This window comes from Oncorhynchus mykiss, chromosome 22 (genome assembly GCF_013265735.2).
Source record: "Oncorhynchus mykiss isolate Arlee chromosome 22, USDA_OmykA_1.1, whole genome shotgun sequence".
Lineage (NCBI taxonomy): Eukaryota > Metazoa > Chordata > Actinopteri > Salmoniformes > Salmonidae > Oncorhynchus > Oncorhynchus mykiss.
This window is the reverse complement of record NC_048586.1, coordinates 35,382,203-35,407,984: the sequence shown is the minus strand read 5'-3', so window position 1 is coordinate 35,407,984 and position 25,782 is coordinate 35,382,203. Positions and strand designations below refer to the sequence as shown.

At 42.0% G+C, this 25,782-nt stretch overlaps 1 pseudogene; it reads left to right on the top strand.

Moving 5' to 3' along the window:
• Window positions 1-25,782, top strand: part of LOC110502094 — a 332,876-nt pseudogene that overhangs the window by 63,221 nt on the left and 243,873 nt on the right.

Genomic DNA, 25,782 nt, shown 5'->3' with positions numbered 1-25,782 from the left:
TTCTATTAATAAACATAGACGATACAATGTTGGTTCTTCGTTCAACCATTCTGGGTGTCGGTATATGATTAGGCCTAGTTCATCGTAAACTTGTTTTTCAGCATTAGGTAGCATCAGTAGAGGAACTATTAATTTGTTCCACCACTGACCACATCTATCTTCCCCCGAGTGGCGCAGCGGTCTAAGGCACTGCATCTCAGTGCTAAAGGGGTCACTATAGACACCCTGGTTTGAATCCAGGCTGTATCACAACCGGCCGTGATTGGGAGTCCCATAGTGCGTTGCAAAATTGGCCCAGCGTCTTCAGGGTTTGGCCGGTGTACTGTAGGCCGTCATTGTAAATAAGAATTTGTTCTTAACTGACTTGTCTAGTTGAATAAAAAATATATCTGCCACCAGGGAATGTGGTAGTAGACATAGTCAGGTTAGGATAATGACAGATTGAAGGATTCTGAGGTTTTAACTGGTAACCATCTCAACACTCTGGGGGAGTTTTGTGGTGAGACAATACCCGGTGCTGCCTTGATTTATGTTTATGGTCCAATAACTGGCAAACAAAGCAGCACACCTAGCTGGGGAGAGTCGCACTGTTGCTAGTTTTAATCAATGTGACTGGTTTCCTACCAGGAATAAACTGAATATGATTACCCATAAACTTAACTGAACCTAATGTTCACACACATTAATATTAATTTAGCAGAGAAAAATTGCAGTACAGGGATAACTATGGGTTTACCATTAGTTGTATAAGCTCACAGATATAGATTTAAGGAGCATATTTTCTCAGAGGCCATGAGATGGGGCGATGTAGAGAATGAAAAACATATTAAGGGGTTTAATGTTTAATTCAAGTTGAGAAAATATAAAGCATTGACTTGATTTCTTCTTCTACACTGTAAAACATTTCCTGTAAAATGTACAGTAACTTACTGGCAGCAAATAGCTAGTAAATTACTGTAACTTATTTTACAGTACAGCTACTGTAATCCATTGTATGGTAATCCATTTTATGGCACAAAAATATTACTGTAATCTATTTAACAGTATATTAGCAGTGACATATTACCCAGTGTTCTTTGCAAGTTTTCAATTTTATGTTTACATTTGTATTTTGGTCATTTAGCTGGCGCTCTTGTCCTAAACAACTTACAGTCAGTGCATTCAACCAAGGTTGATAAAATAAAAATGTATAATTACATTTCAGCGGACACTTTTGTCCAGTGAAACTTAAGTGGACACTATTTCCACAGTTGTCCCCAATGGGAATCAAACCCACAACCCTGGCATTGCAAGTGCCAACCAACTGAGCCACACAGGACAATATCACAGTTGTAGCAAGTCAAATATTTGTGTAACCGTTACTGAAAATGTTGTTGTAGTTAAGGATACATTTTTTTTTTCAATTTGGACTGTGTGGTTTCGGGGGAAAAAAGTGGTGTTTCATTGGTGGGGGTGGCCATGTTGTTGGGGATCAGAAATGTCCTTTACAAGTGAAACATATTGACGTTTCCAGGGTGAAAGCAGTGCAGAAAGTGTCATATGGTGAGGAATGTAGAGGATGGTGGACAAAGGGTGAGGGAGCCTGAAAGGATCCCTGTTAGTAGTAGGCCAGTACAAAGTGACCCGAACAGTTTGTGCTTTAGTAAGGTTGACTTCTTGGCGTTTATTGCTATTGTCATTAAAGATGGAAAGGAAATCCCAGAGGTTTGAATTGGTAGTAACAGCAGCAGAGAAGATTTTGGATATCAGAGATTTTAGTGCAGAAAAACTACAGTGTAGGATCTGTTGGGGCGTGTTGGGGATAGTGGTACAGTGCCAACAGAAAGTATTCACACCCCATTACTTTTTCCACATTTTGTTGTGTTACAATCTGAATAAAACATTTATTACATTTACATTTTGTGTCACTGGCCTACACACAATACCCCATAATGTCAAAGTGGAATTATGTTTTCAAAAATGCTTACAAATGAAAAAATGAAAAGCTGAAACGTCTTGAGTCAATAAGTATTCAACCCCTTTGTAATGCCAAGCCTAAATATTTTCAGGAGTAGAAATTTGCTTAACAAGTCATATAATAAGTTGCATGGACTCACACTGTGTGCAATAATAGTGTTTAATTGTAATTTTTTTTATCACTACCTCGTCTCTGCACCCTACATAAACAATTATCTGTAAAGGCAGTGGCGGTCGGTGCTGTTTAAAATGAGGGAGGACGCAGAAATGTTTTATGAACATGGACTCATTTCTATTACATTTCTATTATTATTGGATGACTGTCATTCATATTCCATTCACCCAGCTCAATATAACATTGATGGTTTAGGCTACTACATGATACTCACATTTTCCATATACCCATCATGATGTTGCTATAACCTAGCCTATAATGAAAGTTTACAACGTAGGTGCACACTGGTCTAGAGACATTTGAGTATTCAAGGTGGCAGACATTGACACATTCATTACGGCCTCGCACACTAGCTAGCTGCCCAGAAAGACTCACAGTTGTAATCGCTGCCGAAAGGTGGTTATTTCTGTATTTTATTTTCAATACATTTGCTAAAACTTCTCCAAAAATACTACCTCGTGAAGCTGGTTGAGAGAATGCGAAGAGCGTGCAAAGCTGTCATCAAGGAAAAGGATGGCTACTTTGAAGAATCTCAAATGTAAAATCTATTTAGATTGGTTTAAAAAAATGTTGGTTGCTACTTGATTCCATATGTGTTATTTCATAGTTTTGATGTCTTCACTAATATTTTTCAATGTAGAAAATAGTAAAAATATGGAAAAACGTTGCAAATGATCCATTAGTACTTGTTATTTGTAGCGTTCTGACAGATGACTGTGAATACCCAGTAGGCTCTCCAATGCCATTTCCAAAAGGACAAATTCACTCTCCTTTCCGCTTTCAAAGTATGGCAGTTTGGGTCTGGGAATTCCATAGGCTGAGGCTACTAGAAGTTTCATAATGTTGGCTCCCTCTTCTGGTTGCATGAAGGATAATCCCGGGACTTCTGATGAGCCCACTGTGGCCTCATTGGGCCGGTCCCCTACTGTCCTAGACCCTCCATTTGTGGCAGCTGGAATTGGGTGAGAGCCCTCCGACCTGATGTTTGAGTACTGGCCTGGCCCTGGATGAAAGCAACAATTTGCCGTGGTTGGTAATTGGCCCAGGGTAAAAAAGCTCACTCAAACTCAATTGAAGGCCTGGATCACTTCAGGCGAGCGATGCTACAAGTGTGCCCGTAGCCATAAGGCGGAGACCTGCACATTGAGGAAACCCTGCAACCGCTGTAAAGAAATATATCTCACCGTGTTACATGATGTAATTCCCCAAGCACAGAAGGAGCAGAGTATGCTCATGGTAGGAGCTGCAAAGGAGCTGTATCTCGACCAGCAGAACCGGTTTCCAAGGGTCATGTTGAAGGTGGTCAAGGTCACTCTGCAAACTGAAGGGAGAAGCATTGATACATTCGCCGTTCTAGATGATGGGTCAGAAAGAACAATCATTCTCACGGCTGCCACCCGTCAGCTTAACCTGGAGGGGACCCCCGAGACCCTCCTGCCCGGTAAGTGTTCTACAGAAACAATATCCTCATCTACGAGGATTGCCTCTTCCTAACTTGGCCAGAGTAGCGCCACTTATCCTGATTGGGTCAGACCACCCACATCTCGTCACCCCGACTGAGCCTATACGACCTGGACTAGAAGGAGGGCCCATTGCTGTCCATACATCCTTGGGTTGGGCTGTGCAAGGTCCAGCCCATCTACTTCTCTCCACCCAAGCTGTACAGTCACAGCAAGTCCTCTTCACCAGAAGCAATCCAGATTCATCCCCATGTGCAGCTACTGACCTCCTTCGGAATGTTGAGATGCTCTGGAAGATGGACACTTTCTCCCACCGGAAGCTACAGGAGGTCACTCGTTCGAAACATGACTCTTATGCATTAGACCTCCTGGAGAAGAGCACCACCACCACTGAAATGTATGGCGTTCACAGGTATGCGACCCCACCGCTACGGGTGCCCAACCATCCTCCTCTGGCAACCACAACACGGGCTCTACTCCCCACTACTGTGTGGAACTGAGCGACACCTGGTGAAGAATCCTGAGCTTGCTGAAGTTCATAACCGAGAGATTCATAACCTTGTGAAGGCAGGCTATGTCACAAAAGTGACCGCTCATGAAGAGGGAAACCCACTCAGCGAGTCCTGGTATCTCCCTCACCATGTTATCCAGCAACAGCTCTCCCTGACCTAGCACAATCCCAAACACTGCCGGATCTGATCGCCTCTACAAACCAGACCTCATATGGGGTGGCTTCAATACCCACCTCCCTCGCGGCAGAGACACTACTCCTCCAGCAAGCACAAGCAGTTAGCTTCCCGGAGGAGTTAAAAGCTCTGAAAGCCGGTATTGAAGTGGCTAAGGACAGCCGTCTTCTCTCTCTCGCCCTAGAATATGATCCAATCCTTGGAGTGATCAGAGTCGGAGGGAGGCTGTGCCAAGCAGAGGTTTTGGACCCAGATGCTATCCACCCAATTATCCTTGACTCCAGACACCCTCTTACCAGGCTCCTCATCAAGAGTTATGATGGAGGCTTCTCCACCCAGGGCCAGAGAGGGTCTATGGGGAGATGAGGCGGAAGTACTGGATAATTGGAGGACGAGGAGCCATTCGTAAGCACCAATGTAGATGTAGACAACCAGATGTGTCCACCTGGACCTACTGGAGAGTTTGGATACTGAGGCCTTCCTCATGGCCCTACGGCGGTTTATCTCCCGACGGGGGAAACCCTACGAGATCCTGGCTGACAGAGGTACGAACTTCAAGGCAGGAGAAGCCAGGTTGAAGGAAGCCTTCCAAGCCATGGAACCCAGCCTCCAGGATCAGCTGATGGACCAACAAATCTCATTCAAATGTAACACTCCAGGAGGTCCTCATTTTGGAGGAACATGGGAGCGAGAGATCAAATCTGTAAAGACGGCCTTACGAGTCGTACTAGGGGACAAAACTGTCACTGAAACTGTCTTGAGGACCGTCCTGATAGAGGTGGAAGGGATTCTGAACTCCAAACCCTTGGGATATGTCTCTGCAGACATCGCTGACCCCGATCCGGTTACACCGAATATGCTCTTGATGGGACGCCGAGATGCGTTACTTCCTCAAGACATGTATGCTGATACCAACCTCGTAGGCAGACGCCGGTGGCGACACAGCCAGATCTTAGCTGACCATTTTTGGGCCCGATTCATTCTGGATTACCTACCAAGTCTACAGCACAGAGGGAAATGGCGGAGAGAAATGGCCAGCCTGGAAACTGGCCAAGTAGTAATGATGGTGGACCCTCAGCTGCCTCGAGCCTCCTGGCCGGTGGGCCATATAACTAAGACCATGCCTGGGACCGATGGTCGCGTTAGATCAGTGGAGATCCAGGTGAAGAACTGGACATATATCCGGCCAGTTGCCCGACTAATTCCTCTCCCTGAGTTGACAGAGGACGGGGAGCAATGAGCCTTTTTTGAGGAGTGTGGAATTTAACACATTTCCGGGGTGGCTGTAGAAAAGGCCCATGGAGTTGGTGGAATAATCCTTTAATTCATTGTCATTTACTCAGCTGGGCCAGGGGTGCTTTAATTAGGTCAGGTGGAAATGTCCGACAGATCTCAACTCCATAAAAGAAGGAAATTGCCATCGCCTGATCTAGCTGCTTTCTCTTCCTTAACTCCATCTGATCCAGAAGTTCTGTGCGTTTATGAATCCACGTAAGTCCACTGACTCTGTTACCTTTTCATCTGAATTATCTGTGTCGATCGGGGGAGTGGGCTATCAGTTATTGCTTATCGTTATTACCGCGTAGCGCGGCTTGGAGCGCACGCTTCAAACATATTATGTAATGTGAATTGTCAATGATCATGGCCCTACGGATCCTCATAGGCCAATTATGCAAGCGATTTGGTTAATATGTAATGAAATTAATTTTATGTACACATGAAGACAATTGTAAGGGTGAAATGAGAAACGTCATTGTTTGCTAACTGATCGACTTTGATACCAAACTAATGGGGATTATAGATTGAATAACCATTCACTGTTTGTATTCTTTCATGATTTATGATAAATGGTTGCGAGCCTAAATGACTCACGAATAATTACTATTGACTTCTTAATGAACTGGACTGTTGAACTCCCTAAATGATGTTAATAATGAATGATATGATTTGATCTTTGATTATGAATTGATTGCATACATATTATTTGTTTCTTTTGTGATGCAGCACAGACTACTCAGTAAATATACCACTTTATGGTTAAAGGAATTCCTGCCTCAGTCTCATCCATTCTCTGACCACCTGTTCACCTTCACTGTCAGTCATCCTACCTGTCCAGCTACCCACACAGATTCCACTAATCTTTCAGGTACTGTATATAGGTTCACATGGCGGTGCAATTTCGTTTTTTTCCCCTTTTCCCCTTTTTTGTGTACAAATGTGCAACGCACTTTCCAAACTGTGAAAGGCAACAAAACGCAACAAAGCGTTTAGTCTGCTGGAAAACCACGCAAAGAAGAAGACATTTTATGATATACAGTGCATTCGGAAAGTATTCAGACCCCTTCCCTTCTTCCACATTTTGTTACATTACAGCCTTATTGTAAAATGTATTAAATAATTTTCCTAGAGCTGGACGCCCGAACAAACTGAGCATTCAGGGGAGAAGGGCCTTGGTCAGGGAGGTGACAAAGAACCCGATGGTGACTCTTACAGAGCTCCAGAGTTCCTCTGTGGAGATGGGAGAACCTTCCAGAAGGGCAACCATCTCTGCAGTGCTCCATCGTGGAAACCACTCCTCAATAAAAGGAACGTGGTAGCTAACTTGGACATGGTCTTGTTTCTATTACAGCATATTGGATGACTGTCATTCATATTCCATTCACCCATGTCAATGTAACAGCGATAGGTTTAGGCAACTACATGACACTCACATTTTCCCTATAACCATCATGAGGTTGCAACAACTTAGCCTATGAATTAAAGTTTCCAAAGTGGGTGCACACAGGTTGAGAATTATTTTTTAGGTGACAGTGGCATTCAATACCGCCTTGCACATTCTTGTCTGCATCTAGCTGATATAGGGTGTAATTATTAGTCCAACAGTTGCAAACGACAGTTTATTTTGGACAAATTCAGGTAGGTTTATCCCCATTTTGCTCCACTTGCTTCCGTTTAAGAAAAGTTTTCCAACAGAGTCGTGGAATGAATACACCCATGATCACGAGTAAACCGAGTTGACTCTCATAACAGCCACGTTGTATTCCTTCTCTTCCCTTCTCTTGTGGACTTCAATGCACAACAAATCAGCTGTTTGTGACCAGGCGAAAAAACCTATCCAAGCCAAACCTCTACAAACATCCTACATATTTGTCACCCTATTAGCTAAAGTAATGTCATAGTCAGCATAGCTAATATAACTAACGCATTAGTAAACCCGTTACAATCATGCAGTAACGTTAGTGTACATTCAGTAAGCAGTTACACCGGCGGGCCCCGATGGCAATAAATTAGTAATACCAAAAGCTTACCTTGATTTGGAAGAGTTCCAGTTAAATGTTGGAACGTCATAGCCAGCTAGCTACCATAGCATCCCTCTGTTTGAGCAAGGTGTTTCAGTAGGCTAAACTGGCTAGCAGCATTTGCTAGCTAAGTAAGTGAAACTGAAACTGAAAAAGAATGACAAAATCTCTCTCCCTAGCTTCTCCTTCATTTTGGAATGAATTAATATGTTCAAAACTGTTCACCTATTGTCTCTCTCTCTCTCTTTGAGTCAACTACTCACCACATTTTATACCCTGCAGTGCCAGCTAGCTGTAGTTTATGCTTTCAGTACTAGATTACTTCTCTGATCCTTTGATTGGGGGGGGGGGGGGGGGGCAACATGTCAGTTAATGCTGCAAGAGCTCTGATAGGCTGGAGGATGTCCTCCAGAAGTTGTCATAATTACTGTGTAAGTCTATGGAAGGGAGTGAGAACCATGAGCCTCCTAGGTTTTATATTGAAGTCAATGTACCCAGAGGAGGACAGAAGCTTGTTGTCCTCTGTTTACACTATGGTGCTACCCTACAGAGTGCTGTTGAGGCTACTATAGACCTTCTTTGCAAAATAGTGTTTTATTCAATAATTTGGTGATGTGATTATATTTAGTGTAGTTTTATCTAAAAATGATAACTTTTTTATGTTTTACAATTTAAAAGAAAAAATGTAATTCAATGAGGAGGATTGTCCACCCCTTCCTCCCCCGAGGAGCCTCCACTGCTGGCCTCATTGAATTCTACAGCAGGATTAATACGTGCTCCTCAGGCTCAGTGGCTCCAGATACGTGCTCCCTTTCTGACCAGCAACTGTCTACGATGTGTGTGAGGGAAAATAGATCATGCTGCAGTGTCACGCCCTGGCCATAGAGAGGCTTTTTATTCTCTATTTTGGTTAGGCCAGGGTATGACTAGGGTGGGCATTCTATGTTATTTTTTCTATGTTTTTGTATTTCTTTGTTTTTGGCCGGTTATGGTTCTCAATCAGGGACAGCTGTCTATTGTTGTCTCTGATTGAGAACCATACTTAGGCAGCCTGTTTTCCAACTATGGGTTGTGGGTAGTTGTTTTCTGTCTCTGTACCAGACAGAACTGTTTTGTTTTCGTTCGTGCTTTTGTTTTGTGTTCAGTTTAAATAAATATTAACATGAACATGAACATGGACATGTACCACGCTGCATATTGGTCCGATCCTCCATACTCCTCCTCCTAAGAAAAGCAGGAAAACCGTTAGATGCAGGCAGCATAGAGAAGAAAAAGACTGATAATTGATCGCATGGTGCAAGAATGAATGCAATTAAATGATTATTGAGTGTTATAATTGACACAGATTTGTAGAACCAAAACATACACAGCCTCTGCTCCACAAACTTGATATTGAGAAGGAATCATTTGAGGGGCTGCCGTTTGCAAACGATATTGTGCATATATATCACTCTCACAGCAGTCAAGCAATGCACTCCGCCAAGACTTGTTCACAATCTAGTCCGGTTGCGGCCACAACTAGACCTCTCAAATGTATCTAGAAATAATTAAAAAATGTACATTTTTTAAAGGTCATGAACAGTCAAAATCCTGTTTTTCATGAAATTGGATGGTATTTGGATGAAACCAGATCAAAGTATGATGACCAAAGTATGAAAAATGTCTGTTGCTTATACATTGATAAAGTTTCATCATAGTTACTGGTCCACTCCCCATATCAAACACATGGATTCAGGAGGTGTGATAATTAAGTGGATAGGGTGACATCACCTTAACATGCATTTTAATACACCAATGGTCATATGATATTCTCTTACCTAATTTAAATAAGTACCACCTTTTAACCAACATTGTAGAAGGCGTGTTTACGGAGGTGGGTCTTTTATATAGCTTGTTAGCTACTCTACTGGTGCCAAAATGTGACTGTGGGGTGTCAGCAAATATAATTACAAGTTTACCCTATTCATATATGGCAATGATACTTATATGTTTTCCCTTTCATCTGTGTCTGGTATTAGCTAGTTACTGGCTAGCTAGGTCTTCAGCCAGCATGGAACAAAAGGAGGAGATGGGTTGTTCAAAACACAGATGCAGTTGTCAAGTCATTACATCCATCGGTGCTGCAGTGAACCACATTATGAGAGACATGCCAAACGGGAGATGAATAAAACTTTTTTGATGTCATTGATTCAATTTCAATGTTGTTTTGTGTATCCCTAGATTTGCTTGAGATGATTTTACTGCAACACTGCTCACTGCGTCCAAGTTCCTTGACATAGGCATTTCAAAGAGCTGACCCTTTTGGTACAGTAGTGATATGTAGAGTTGAATGACAGCTACAGTTTTGCATTCAAGACAACAATGTCTCTATCAGAGAGCTTGGTTGTGCCCAAAGTGGCACCCTATTCCCCTATGAACTCTGGTCAAATGTAATGCATTACACTACAAAGAGAATAGAGTGCCATTTGGGACGCAAAAATGTGCTCGTATGAGAGAACCAAAGCCCCATCCATGCTGTAGTAGTATCCCAGGGTATATTATCTAGCTCCTAAAGGTTGACTTAGAGGGATCAGGGTAAAGAAAAGTGCTTTTCACAGTGGACACACTAATTTATTGCCCATATTAGGAGAGCCAGCTCTGACTTGAACTTGTGTGGGGGATCAGTGGCAATCAATTAATCAAAATGTGTTCATAATGCCCCTTTTACAACAGCAGTTGTCACAAAGTGCAGAAACCCAGCCTAAGACCCCAAAGACCCCAAAGAACAAGCAATGCAGATGTAGAAGCACAGTGGCTAGGAAAAGATCCCTAGAAAGGCAGGAACCTAGGAAGAAACCTAGAGAGGAACCAGGCTCTGAACTGTGGCCAGTCCTATACTGGCTGTGCCAGCTGGAGATCATAAAGGTACATTGTCATTAAGGACAGATCGTTCTTCAAGACATTCAAATGTACATAGATGACCAGCACGGTCAAATAATCCCTGTGGTTATAGAGGGTGCAACAGGTCAGCATCATAGCCGAGCATTCAGTGTTTGAGACAGCAGGTAAAGGAGAGAGCGAGAGAGAGAGGAGAGCTGGGGGGGGACAAACACTGTCAGTTAGGCCTCAGAAGTGGGTTGTGTTAGCCTATCACTGGGCTAAATCCCCCTTCTGACACAAAGCTGGGGAAGGAGCTTGGACTGTGGAACAAAACGTTTTGTTCATCTTCCTCCGCTTTTCATTGAAAAACAAAGTTAGTTTGCTCACGTATAGAGAAAACAGCTGGTAATGGAAATAGGGGTATATTGGGTAGAGGAGGAGATAACAGCTGTATAGAAAATTGTAATTGCAATAGTTGTTTTATTGAATCTGATGTAGTTTTGATGTAGCTTTGATGTTCCTTCTGGAATTTATTCTGTTTAGTTATAAATTACAGAAATGTCTTGAAGAAAATACACATTGTGTTTAATATCTTCTTAGTCCTCCTGGGTTGATACAGGCATTTTATATTCTTTGTGAAGGATTTCCACCATGTTGTTTTTCCCCAATTTTCCCAAATGTCCTTTTTCTTGTGTTCCAGACCCTGGCGACTCTCCTCCAGCTCTACTGATTGGAAGGTCAGATTGCATAGCAACCACACGATTAAATGGATCTAATCTACAGACCTTGAAACTGTTGGATGAAAATGGATCCCTTTCATTGGATTACAATTACCAGGAAAAGGAAGTGTGTTGGCTTCTTTCCTCAGACTCCCTCAGACGGCTACGCTGTGCTAAAATGAAGAATCTGAATGGATTTACAATGGAAATGGATATCAAAACAGTACAAAGTTTACAAAGTATGTCTTGCAGTGTGTCAAGTGGTCAAAGATATTCTCCAATTTACAATGATTGGCAACTATTGATTTTTTTTGCACACTCAGTCATGCCCCTTCAGAAAGCCTTAAAACGCTCCCGGTCTCTCTCTTTCTCTCCTTCTTCCTCTCTCTATGTCTCTCTCTTCTCAATGTACATTTTCCTCCCCCTTCAAGCAACCACATGCACCCACAGCACTTAGGCCTGTATATCTTCATTCTGTTTTTTTCCCCACTTACTTTCACAATGTAGGAAATGCCTACCCAAATGCACTTCCCATGGTCACTCTCTTCTTCAGGGTCATTGTAGTGCTAGTGTATCCTGTTAATTCAATAATTTAAGGAATGCTGTTCACTCTCAGTATACCATCAATGTTAGATTCCTTCCTTACTTTGCATTCAGTTACGTATCTTTACCTTGAATGAATGACATGAATGTCCATAATAAAATGCTATCTAACATAATGGAAGATCAGCAGGTCTATCCTCACAATATGTCCTTAATCAAAGAAAGTTTTGGTGGCAAGAATTTAATGACTTTGTTTTCATCCATAGATGTAGAACACATGACCATTGATTGGCTCACTGGAAACTTCTACTTTGTGGACCATGTAAGCAACAAGATATTTGTTTGCAGCCATGTTGGGGACACCTGCATCACCATCATAGATTTAGATCTGACCAATCCTAAAGGAATCGCTGTGGATCCTCTTATGGGGTAAGTTATCTTTGTATGTTTACTTTGACTGGCAATTACAAGTGTAACCTTTAGTATCCCTCAAGTCCATTGGCTCCATCTATTGTCACAGATCTTGTCACGTACCCATGATATGCATTTTTTTGTGTCCATTTAACTTGACAAACCAATTAGCTGGTATTCAAACAAGTTCGCAGAGTGGTTTTCCGAATAGCGCTTCCAGAAATGTGTTTTCCATGGTAGCACATCACAGATGGGGGTAGTAAACACTTCAAAACTGCCACTTCTGAAAAACCATTCCAGAAACACAGTACAGTATCTTCAGTTGATTGAATAAAGCCTTTCTCAGAATGTTAAGTCTTTAAAATCTTGTGCCTACCGTACCATATAACAATATGCATGATTGCCTGACCTTACGTAATGCAGATATTGCTTTCCTTTCGGAGCATGTCTTGCTGTGTAAATGCTGGGGAGCCAGTGCTCCAGACAGCTCCCACTGTCACCAGGTTTCATCAGTATTTACTGATTCCCCCTCACATCCCCCTGTATAAAACTCCCCTGCAGGACCCTCTCTGTTTGAACATTTTTGGTTATGTCACCACCACATGTACCCAAACCACTGTGGGGGAGACAAAATGGCTGTCTGAAAACAGTGCTTCAAACGGAGGAGGAAAGGGGGGGTTATGGAAAGGGGGGAGATCTGATTATATTATTCGTTATTTATTTAGTCATCAGCAGCTAAAAGGGTTTCTGTTCTGTTGTAAGATTCCCAGGGAGATGGAACCCAGGAGCTCAACAAAAGAGAGAGAGAGAGTCAGCCCCATTATTTTCATGAGGGTACAAGGACAGTCAGTAGACATGAATTCAGAACAGCTGTGTAATGAGAAGCCTTTCGCTGAGAGATGCTGTATCTTAGCACTACGGCTCTTGGTGGAGCAAAGGCCATTTACAGTGCAAACAACACCAGAATGAGAACATCGGAACTTCTCTTCTCAATGTGTGTTATTTGGCGGTTATATACTAAGCCATGCCCGGAAAAATGGCCGGGCCTTAGGGGGCCTGGCCCGCACTACCATACCTCCTTGCCTGTCCAAATAAAACATTGAAATATTGATCATTTATTAGACCGAGACGCATGTCAATCTCACTTAAAACATCTGAAACAGCGCTCCTCTGTCTCAGTATGTGTAGACCATGTATCTGATGCTGTCTGGACCAAAAGAGTATGGCATGTCATACTATTTCTGGCCAGACAGCATCAGATACATGGGCTACATATAGAGGGGCACTGTTTTGCTCGCTCAGATTCTTTCTCCAGTGATATATTTTCAGCAGAGAGGAAGAGGCGAGGAGAGAGGGCTCGCTTTCGCAAATCTGTCTAGAATAAGCCCAATGCATTTCTATGGGAATAATATGCAGACCTAAACTTGTCGCCTACCTTGCCGCCTTTGGGACAAAGGCTCCCATTGTTAGGGCGGAGACATGAGCATCTTGTCATCATGGGATAAAAGAGCTAGAACATTATATATCATACACTGCCATTGAGGAACAATGGGAAAGTAATTTTGTTTTGAAAGTTTGCGAATGAAAGTTCCTCAGTATTTGAAAAATCTTTCCAACACTCCCGGCCTCGATAATCACCAAGCCTCGGTGTGAAAGAGCAAAATATCATGATCTGATGACCCCATATATCTAGTGGGAAAAAAACAGCTGTCTGTCCCAAGCTCACTGGCACTGGAAACTCTGAGAACCCAGAATAGGCTAGTTGATACAATGTTTAAAGTTCACTAATGACAGCTTCTGGCCGGACCCAGTGATGATTTGATACAATGTTGAACTTCACTGGCAATAGTTCAAGACAGATAGAAAGGGAGGCAGACAGGCGGCGTAGAGAGATTAATGTGATTGAAAGAACCAGAATTTTTGTCAGGATATTTTCGACTATTTTTATTTGTCGGCTTATGCATTTTACTTAGTTGACGATGAACGTTATAGGCCTACTGCTGCATCAAGCTCAATCTCTGAGTTCTATGCTCTCATTTCTTTAGCTGTCAATGGACCACACAGTGAATCAATGTTTCCATATTGCAGAGGCTGGTGCTCTTGCCATATTTATATTTTAACATTTAGATGTGTGTCCTTTAACTTCAAATTTTTATGATTAACCACTTGACAAGGATTTTGACAAGCAAAAACATTATTATTGAAATCAAACTGTTCCACGAAAATGCACATATAACTGGCATGCAGATCAGTAGAAATGGTAGGATAAATTGTAACCCCAATTTTGAAACTCTTTACAGTACTTTTCCTCAGCTAAACCTCAGCATCCAGATTATTCAACATAACTTCAGATTCATGCTTCTGGTTCTCAATATAACTCCTGTATCTCTAAATAATGCAGCGTCTACTCTGCACAGCAAAATGATTCCTGTGAAGTGAACATTTTTATTGATACACGGATTTTAGATTGGTTTCTCACATCCTCGCAATGAATTCCCCACCTAATTCCCCAAAACACTTCCTTCCTATGAAATGTCTCTGTGTTGTTTTGCTAAAAGCAATGCGGCTTGTCTCTTATGATTCACTGTGAATCTATGCAGTGTGTTGCTGTGACTGTGTTTGCATGGAGAATGACAAACATTCCCTTTTAACTTCATGAAAATAGAATGAAATTACTCCCAGGACAAACATGCCTGTTTACTTTACATGAAAAAACATTAGTTGTGGAAAAGTTAGTCACTTACACACTTACACACACACCTACACACACACACACACACACACGTGCGTGCATGATGTGACGTGGTGTGTGTTTTGAGGGATAATGGTGTAGGAGGAGAGTGCATGTGCAGGTCCCTCCGGGAACAGGGAGTTGGGCATGAATTCTGCCAGCTAGATTGGTTATCAGGAGGAAGCGTTTTTCTGGTCTCGTCTTCCTCTAATTGGTGAGACATAGCTACAGCTGTTTCTAGTGAGAGAGAGAGCCTGGGGCAATGGAGTGAAAACAAAAAGAAATAGGGGAGGTTGGTGATAGCAGCATAGCATGAGGAGCAATGTTAAGGGAATATGTTCTGACAACACCCTACATTTTATTTTGCTGTTTAGATTTTTTCTTTCTCTTTCATGAAAAGGAATGCTATTATTTTACTTGTTGCCCCTGGAAATCTTTGATGGATATGGTATGGTCTATTCTTCCCACTGTTAAAATTATATTTGAAAAGGAATTGAAATGCGAGTGAACTTTGTTTCATCTTGCCTGTGGTAGTTATAGTTACACTCTTACTTCCCAAACAAATACTGTTGACTGAGGGGGCATATTTTTCCATCATCATATTTTGATGGGAGAATGGATTTTGACTAGGCTAAAAGCAAAAACTAAAGTAACAACAATGTTTATTAGTTTAGTCAGGCCTAGAGTTATTTTCCCATTTGATTGTGGAACATACATACTTTAAACCCCTCTAAACCCGTTGATAAATAAATCCTCGACAATATGAAACCTAGTGAGCTCTCTCAGCGTATGATGTTGTAGGTTCTCTGCAGTGCAGGCCTCAAAACAAATCTAATTGTATTTATATCATACACATGGTTAGCAGATGTTAATGTGAGTGTAGTGAAATGCTTGTGCTTCTATTTATGACAGTGCAGTAATATCTAACTAGTAATCCAACAATTCCCCAACAACTACCTAATACACACAAATCTAAAGGGGTGAATGAGAATATGTACATATAAGTATATGGATGAGCAATGGCCGAGCGGCATAGGCAAGGTGCATAAATGGTATAAAATACAGTGTATACATGTGGTATGGGTAATGTAAGATATGTAATCATTATTAAAGTGACATTATTTAAAGTGGCATTGTTTAAAGTGTCTAGTGATCCATTTATTAAAGTGTCCAGTGATTGGATCTCAGTGTAGGCAGCAGCCTCTCTGAGTTAGTGATTGCTGTTTAGCAGTCTGATGGCCTTGAGAAAGAAGCCATTTTTCAGTCTTTCGGTCCCAGCTTTGATGCACTCTCTCGGTCCAAGCTTTTTATGTACCTTCTGGATGATAGGTGTGAACAGGAAGTGGCTCAGGTTGTGGTCCTTGATGATCTTTTTGGACTTCCTGTGGCATCAGGTGCTGTAGGTGTCATGAAGGGCAGGTAGTTTGCCCCCGGTGATACATTGTGCAGATCGCACCACCTTCTACAGTGCCTTGCAGTTGAGGGCAGTGCAGTTGCTTTATGAGGCGGTGATACAGCCCGAGAGGATGCTCTTGATTGTGCATTTGTAAAAGTTTTTCAAGGTTTTGGATGACAAGCCAAATTTCTTCCGCACTCTGAGGTTGAAGAGGTGCTGTTGTGCCTTCTTCGCCACACTGTCTGTGTGGGTGAATGATTTATGTTTGTCGGTGATGTGTACGCCCAGGAATTAAAAAATGTTCCACCTTCTCCACTGCTGTCCCTTCGATGTGGATAGGGGGGGTGCTCCCTCTGCTGTTTCCTGAAGTCCGCAATCATCTCCTTTGTTTCGTTGACGTTGAGTGAGAGGTTGTTTTCCTGACACAACACTTCTAGTGCCCTCACCTCCTCCCTGTAGGCTGTCTCGTCGTTGTTGGTGATCAAGCCCACTACTGTTATGTCGTCTGCAAACTTGATGATTGAGTTGAAGGCGTGCATGGCCACGCAGTCGTGGGTGAACAGGGAGTACAGGAGAGAGCTGAGCACACACCCTTGTGGGGCCCCAGTGTTGAGGGTCAGCGAAGTGGAGATGTTGTTTCCTACCTTCACCACCGGGGGCGGCCCGCCAGACGCGCTTTCAGTTTTGCACGAATGCTGCCATCCACCCATGGTTTCTGGTTAGGGTAGGTCTCCAAGTTAGGATTGAGGGGGTGAGGAATTGGATGATTGGATAGAAACACTTCTGATTTGGAGATGTGGAGAGTAGTTGCACTGTTATCTTTTCAATTGAATTATGTCACTGAAATCACAAAATTAATGCAGATTCAGCTTCTCTTTTCAGTTCCTATATCTACACCATCTTTCATGGTTATTTAATCTAATGGACACAAAAATACAAAAGCAACAATACCTTGAGATATTATGTGTATAATGTGCTGGTAGTCATTGTCTGTATGATGGAGGTCATGGTACAACCCAAATGTCACCTCATTATGTTTTCAATTATTTTTTAAAGAAAGTAGTATTTAACAGAGAGAATGTATCACATTCACTGTATTTTTATGGAAGAAAGGATTTGTGGAGATGTGCAGTTTGTCTCTTTTGAGGAACAACTGCACAAAGAGGAGCCCAGGACATTTTTCCCAACTGTTCTATGGACTAGACAAATGTGTCCTCGTGCAGATATAGTTATAGATATATTATATGTATTGGAAGTGCAGCGGTATAAAAAGGGTCAATGAAAGGCATGCCAATGTCATTTATTGTAGGATGTATGAACCTAAAACGTTTTGAAAGACGTTCTAAAAAAACTACTGTAAAAGGTAACTAGATATATTTACAAAGGAGAAGAAAAATAGACTTCAGATAGGATGTTTAAAGACCATCATCCACTAGATTTTGGAGCATTGCTTCGGGGACTTGCTTCCATTCAGCGACAAGAGCATTAGTGAGGTCGGGCACTGATGTTGGGCGATTAGGCCTGGCTTGCAGTCAGCTTTCCAATTCATCCCAAAGGTGTTCGATGGGGTTAAGTTCGAGGCTCTGTGCAGGCCAGTCAAGCTCTTCCACACCGATCTCAACAAACCATTTCTGTATGGACCTTGGTTTGTGCACAGTGGCATTGTCGTGCTGAAACAGGAAAGGGCCTTCCCCAAACTGTTGCCACAAAGTTGGAAGCACAGAATCGTCTAGAATGTCACTGTATGCTGTAGAGTTAAGATTTCCCTTCACTGTAACTAAGGAGCCTAGCCAGAACCTTGAAAAGCATCCCCAGACCATTATTCCTCCACCAGATTTTTACAGTTGGCACCATGGATTGGCGCAGGTAGCGTTCTCCTGGCATCCGCCAAAACCCAGATTTGTCCGTCGGACTGCCAGATGGTGAAGCGTGATTCATCACTCCAGAGGATGTGTTTTCACTGCTCCAGAATCCAATGGCGACGAGCTTCACACCACTCCAGTTGACGCTTGGCATTGTGAATGGTGATAATGTGCTTGACGACGGCTCCTCTGCCATGGAAACCCATTTCATTAAGCTCCAGACGAACAGTTCTTGTGCTGATGTTGATTCCAGAGGCAGTTTGGAACTCGATAGTGAGTGTTGCGTTCTGTGAGTTTGTGTGGCCTACCACTTTGCGGCTGAGCTGTTGTTGCTCCTAGACATCTGTCCAAAAATGTATCTGGTGGATAGCTGTCAATCTAAGCTTTCTAGTGATATATAATTAAAGAGTATATGTGTGCAATAACTTATTATATACTGACATTGTTTGTCATAGGGTAAAATCCCTATGGGAAAAAATGAATGGGATGGAGGGATGAAAGAAAGATTGATAACACAAGCTACCATTGCTGCACTGAGATCACACATTCTCCAACTCTGAGCACAAAGTCCTTCAAGAAAATCCCTATGAGACATTGTCGGCCCAAATTTGGGTTCTGTCTCATGGACTGTCATGACCGTGGCAATGATTATTTTTATACTGTTTATTATTTCATCTGTACTCCATCAGCAACAATCATTATCCCAGAAAGCCATCATTGCTTTGCCACGTGGAGGCTCATCTGTTTGAGGAAGTTGATTCTCCCTGACAGAAGCTATTTTTCAGTCTAGCATGTATATCTGGGTTTAAACATCACCACTATCTCTCCCTTGACTTAACTTGTATAGATTAAGTGGTCTCTCTGGCTCCAGCGCCCCTCAGCTCTCTAACTGTCTTTCTCTCTCGTGATGGTCTGATGCTGCTCTGGTCTGGTTCTCTGTCTCAGAGAGCCAACATGACACCATTAGCAAGGCATGTTACAATCTTAACCATTAGGAAGGCATGTTATAACCAGTAACCCTATTTCGCAACAAAGCATCCTTCACTCATGCTGACAAATATATCCGTGTAAAACTGACTATCCTACCCATCCTCGACTTTGGCGATGTCATTTACAAAATAGCCTCTAACACTCAACTCAACAAACTGGATGCAGTCTTTCACAGTGCCATCCATTTTGTCACCAAAGCCCCATATACTACCCACCACTGCGACCTGTATGCTGTCGTTGGCTGGCCCTCGCTTCATACTCGTCGCCAAACACACTGGCTCCAGTTGATCTACAAGTCTTTGCTAGGTAAAGCCCCGTCTTATCTCAGCTCACTGGTCACCATAGCAGCACCCACAGCACCCACCAGCAGGTATATTTCACTGGTCACCCCCAAAGCCAATTCCTCCTCATGCTGACTTTCCTTCCAGTTCTCTGCTGCCAATGATTGGAACGAACTACAAAAAATGCTGAAGCTGGAGACTAATCTCCCTCACTTACTTCAAGCACCAGCTGTCAGAGCAGCTCACAGATCATGGCACCTGTACATAGCCCATCTGTAAATAGCCCATCCAACTACCTCATCCCCGTACTGTATTTATTTATTTATTTTGCTCCTTTGCACCCCAGTATCTCTACTTGCACATTCATCTTCTGCACATCTATCACTCCAGTGTTTAATTGCTATATTGTAATTACCTCGCCACTATGGCCTATTTTATTTCCTTCCTTATCTTACCTCATTTGCACACACTGTATTTATACTTTTTTTTCTTCTGTGTTATTGACTGTATGTTTGTTTATTCCATGTGTAACTCTGTGTTGTCGTATGTGTCAAACTGCTTTTCCTTATCTTGGCCAGTTCGCAGTTGTAAATGAGAACTTCCTCTCAACTAGCCTACCTGGTTAAATAAAGTTTAAATAAAAAATTAAAAAATAAAAAAATTAGCAAGGCATGTTACAACCCTAACCATTAACAAGGCATGTTACAACCCTAACCATTAACAAGGCATGTTACAACCCTAACCATTAACAATGCATGTTACAACCCTAACCATTAACAAGGCATGTTACAACCCTAATCATTAGAAAGGCATGTTACAACCCTAACCATTAACAAGGCATGATAGAATTCGTATCAATGTAAAGGAGAAGAAACTTATGTTGTATCTCTCTTTACGTATCTTTTATTCACCAGATTTGTGAATACATTTGGCCTTCCTTCTATTCGTTAATTGACAATGTACATTTAATGGTCAGTTTAAAGCAATGGCATTTCCATGTAGGTACTGTAGAAAAGGTGATTCCTGGAAAGAGCTGGCTATAGACTGCTAGCTTAACAGTGGGTACTCGTGGGGGGTAATTTTAGACAGCCATACAAAACTACAAAACCATACTGGCCCTGACACACCATTTTCTTCTCTGTACATGTATAGGTAAAATCAGGAAATTAATAGTTCAATTTATAAGACTTACAATGATAAGGTTCAGTGGGGTTGATTGCTTTTCATACCATGCCTACAATTAAACCATTAGCAATGGGTTTCGTCAGGATTCTTCTTGTATCTGTTTTGAGTACCGTGTCCCTTTTTCTTATTGCCAACTCCTTCCATTTGTAAACCTGTAGGTTCTATACAGTCACTCCAGTTCATTTATAACTGTCCTTGGTAGTTGGCTCTAACTTAGGTGCAGTAATTGTGTTCAAAAAGTGCTGTGGATATTTCTGAATCATTACCAATGTAGGCATGAATAACTACATGCCTACATGATCACATACACCTACTATGTATTCACTCACTGTGCTCTATGCTCTCACTATGAATAAAAGTGTTTACTCAGTGGCATATTTCTACAAGTTTATTTATACACATTATCTTCTCGTAGAATGCTGTTCTTCACTGACTATGGAGACGTAGCCAAGGTGGAGCGCTGTAACATGGACGGCACCAACCGAACCAGGCTGGTGGATTACAAGACAGTGCAACCCACAGCCGTGGCCCTGGACCTGGCCAAGAAGCTGGTGTACTGGGCAGACGCCTACTTGGATTACATTGAAGTGGTGGATTACAACGGAAAAAACAGGCATGCAGTCATCCAGGGCAGTCAAGTGAGTGTCTAGCCTCATTGTGTTGTCGTCGTGAGGCTAAGCTGAGCTCTGCTTCTGATGATTGTCTTCTTGGGTTTACAGTTTACACGCCACACAGGGAAATGAGTCTGAGGACATTTATATGAATTTTGAGAGGGAACAATCTGAGCTGTGTTTGTCCAGTGTGTGGGTCAGTTGTTAAGAGCGTGGCGCTAGCAATGCCACAGTTGTGGGTTAAATGTTTGCAAGGGTCACATACACATACTAAGACATTACAAGAATGATAAAATCTTCCTCCTTGCAGACTGTTAACTACAGCTTTCCAAAACTATACTTGCGACGGCAGGTCAGAGGGCAGTTCAGGGGGCATTTCAGGTGAAGTAATAAATGCCTTTCTTCTACCTACAAAATTAATTCTACCTTGCCCAAGTCACTGGAGAGCTTTAACATCCCAAATGTCACCATCTTTCCTATATAGTGTACTACTTTTGATGAGAGCCTCTGGTCAACATTAGTACACTATTTAGGGAATGGGGTGCCAGGGTTGCACCTAAGGTTTGATATCTCCTGAATATGGATTTCACTGCATGGTGATAAATCAGTGTGGATGAGCTTGAGAAGCTGTGATAAGGTCACTTACAAATAGCCCAAATGGTTAGTCCTTCTCCCTGTACTACACTTTGGAGATGGACAATTAGGGGATGATATTATTCAAATGATGCCCCTTGAAAGCAACCTACTGTAATGCGAGGGAGACTTATATTGTAGGCTACGATGGAGATGGAAGGAAAGAAGGAGGCCAGGGCGTATGAAATACACCTCATTGTGTGTGCAGGTGTTCTTAGCATAATGATGCCTCTTTCTGTTCATAAATGAGTGACCTCAGTAGACCTCTGAGATGTTGCTCTGCATATCGTCTCCATGACAAATGAAAGACAGATTTGACTTTTTCTACTGGCAGACGATGTAGTGTTGCGTCGTAATCCATTTTTTAAATTCCACTTACATTTCAGCTCCAACACCACAGGGTTAATTTAACACAATACTAAAAATTCAATACAATATGCAGGTTCAGTCATAGGTCTATAGTAATTGTGAATGCTATATGATAACCTGTGTAGAAATCACACAGCCTTGGACAAAATATTTGAAGCAAACTGTTTCAACATCATATTAAAAGAAACCATATGCAGGTCAACCCTGGGCGTATAGTGTTTGTGAACAGAATATGAAAAACCTCTGTAGTTTATAGATCACACAGCCTTGAAATAAACTGGAAATAAACTGGCTGATATTAATATTCAAGCAAACTGTGTGTTTCTGAAGAACAAGATGGTTCACTGGTTTCCTGGTTGTGTTTTTTCTCCTGCCACATGTTTTGCCGCCCCAGGGTTGAGGTGAGGCCCAGTGGGTTAAGGCATACTTTCTGTGTACAATGATCACCCAACCCTGTCCTGTGTGTGTGTGTGTGTGTGTGTGTGTGTCTGGGGGGGGGGGGGGGGGGGGGGGTCGTGTGTGCATGCACATGGAAGGTGTTGCTGGGTAAATGTAGCGTGTAGGGCATTATGCCCACTCCATGGCCCTGTGATGGCTGGGGAATACACACACATCTCCTGTCTTAGATCCTGGAGCTCCCACAGTTGAGTTATAGATTAAAAGCTTTGTTATTTTTGCAGGGTTGGGGGTTCTGTTGCATGTCAATGCATTGTTCTGCTCTGTTTTAGGTGTCCTACATCCATGGATTAGCTGTCTTTGAGAACTACCTGTATGCCACTCGTTCTGACCCCTCCAATGGGAATATCATGGAAATCTTCAAGATTCATCGGTTTAACACCACAGAACCCAGGACACTTACCAGCCTAGGGAGTTCCAGAGGACCAATACGGGTTTACCACAGTCTCACTCAGCCAAAAGGTAAAGGATATTTGGTCTCCAGTTGTAACATGTGCATGTATGCACAGTACCTGTAACGCACAAACTCATGGAGATGTCTGCATCACTGTGACTTGATCCAGTCAGGGTACTGCAATGCATGCTGGTGTCAAATGTATCTGTAGCCTACATTTGAAAAACGTGTGTCACGTTCGTCGAAATGATGTGACCAAGGTGCAGCGTGAAAAGAGTTCCACATATTTTTTATCAACTGAAACTCACCGAAAACAAAACAAAACAAAACAACAAACAACCAAACGAAACTTGACGCTACTAGTGTGCACACAGGCACCTAACTGTAGCCAAGATCCCACACCAGAAAGTGGGAAACAGGGCTGCCTAAATATGATCCCCAATCAGAGACTACTATAAACAGCTGTCTCTAATTGGGAACCATATCAGGCCAACATAGAAATACAAAAACCCCTAGACCTACTACAACCCTCGACATCCACCACCCTAGACATACAAAACCCTAGACATACAACACGGAAGTACCCACCCCAGTCACACACTGACCTAACCAAAATCAATAGAAAACAGAGATATCTAAGGTCAGGGCGTGACAACGTGGTGTGAATATGAGAGGATTCTCCATCATTTGATAAAGTACAGTCAAATTATTGTGTTAGAGCTGTGTTTAATGAGTCTAATAGACTTTTCTACTCCTCCTGTCCTCTAGTTAGGAGTCACGCGTGTGAGACGGACCCGTATGGAAAGCAAGGGGGATGCTCCCACATCTGTCTGCTGAGCGGTAGCTACAAGTCCAGGACCTGTCGATGTCGGACAGGCTTCCGTCTGGAGAGTGATGGACAGTCCTGCAAAAGTCAGTGTCACGTCTCTCCCTCCTTTCCTTATGTCATAAACATGTCATCTGTCAGTGTCACCTCTATTCCTCCTTTCCTTGTGTCATAAACATGTCATCTGTCAGTGTCACCTCTCTCCCTCCTTTCCTTATGTCGTAAAAATATCATCTGTCTGTGTCACATCTATCCCTACTTTCCTTATTTCATAAAAATGTAATCTGTCATCTGTCAGTGTCACATCTCCCTCCTTTCCTTATGTCATGAACATGTAATCTGTCAGTGTCATGTCTCCCTCCTTTCCTTGTGTCATAAACATGTAATCTGTCAGTGTCAAGTCTCCCTCCTTTCCTTGTGTCATAAACATGTCATCTGTCAGTGTCACGTCTCCCTCCTTTCCTTATGTCATAAACATGTAATCTGTCAGTGTCACGTCTCCCTCCTTTCCTTGTGTCATAAACATGTAATCTGTCAGTGTCATGTCTCCCTCCTTTCCTTGTGTCATAAACATGTAATCTGTCAGTGTCATGTCTCCCTCCTTTCCTTATGTCATAAACATGTAATCTGTCAATGTCAAGTCTCCCTCCTTTCCTTGTGTCATAAACATGTAATCTGTCAGTGTCAAGTCTCCCTCCTTTCCTTGTGTCATAAACATGTAATCTGTCATCTGTCAGTGTCATGTCTCCCTCCTTTCCTTGTGTCATAAACATGTCATCTGTCATCTGTCAGTGTCATGTCTCCCTCCTTTCCTTGTGTAATAAACATGTAATCTGTCATCTGTCAGTGTCATGTCTCCCTCCTTTCCTTGTGTCATAAACATGTAATCTGTCATCTGTCAGTGTCATGTCTCCTTCCTTTCCTTATGTCATAAACATGTAATCTGTCAGTGTCACCTCTATCCCTCCTTTCCTTGTGTCATAAACATGTAATCTGTCAGTGTCATGTCTCCCTCCTTTCCTTATGTCATAAACATGTAATCTGTCAGTGTCACGTCTATCCCTCCTTTCCTTGTGTCATAAACATGTAATCTGTCAGTGTCATGTCTCCCTCCTTTCCTTATGTCGTAAAAATATCATCTGTCTGTGTCACATCTATCCCTCCTTTCCTTATTTCATAAAAATGTCATCTGTAATCTGTCAGTGTCACGTCTCCCTCCTTTCCTTATGTCATAAACATGTAATCTGTCATCTGTCAGTGTCAAGTCTCCCTCCTTTCCTTTTGTCATAAACATGTCATCTCTCAGTGTCACCTCTATCCCTCCTTTCCTTATGTCATAAACATGTAATCAATGTAGATAATTAATAATGTAGATTAAATAGTTCCCTAAAACTACAAAAGTGTCTTGTGGAAGAACGGTAGAGATGTCGCCAAAATGTATAATAATAATAATAATGAGAACATATTTTCTTAGGAACAAAAAATGAAGACTACAGATTAATGTATGGGACAATATACAAACGTTTTTGAGAAAGATAATTTGAAAGACAACATTTTACAGAGTAAATGTACTTTTTGGTTTCTTTTCATTTTGATAAGATATGAAAATGCAATGAATTGAAGGTTATTTGTTGATGTAAAAATCTAACTTTACCAATTTTAAAGTTGTGTCATTAGATTTGGGGTGGGATAACAAGACATTCTCATGAAAGAAATTGGGTCAAATACAGATGTAGGATCTTAAATTGATCACCCTGTTGCAGGAGAACTTGCCTGTAATGCGGGAAATTTAAAACATGTGCTAGTATTTTAGGTTTGACTTCTGAAGTTTGTCATTTCAAATGTGATTTTTCAGACTTGATTTTCCCTTAGGAAAAACAAATCAACTTCTACAAAAATGTCCATGAATTATAATCCAAATAATAATGTACATTTCTGTT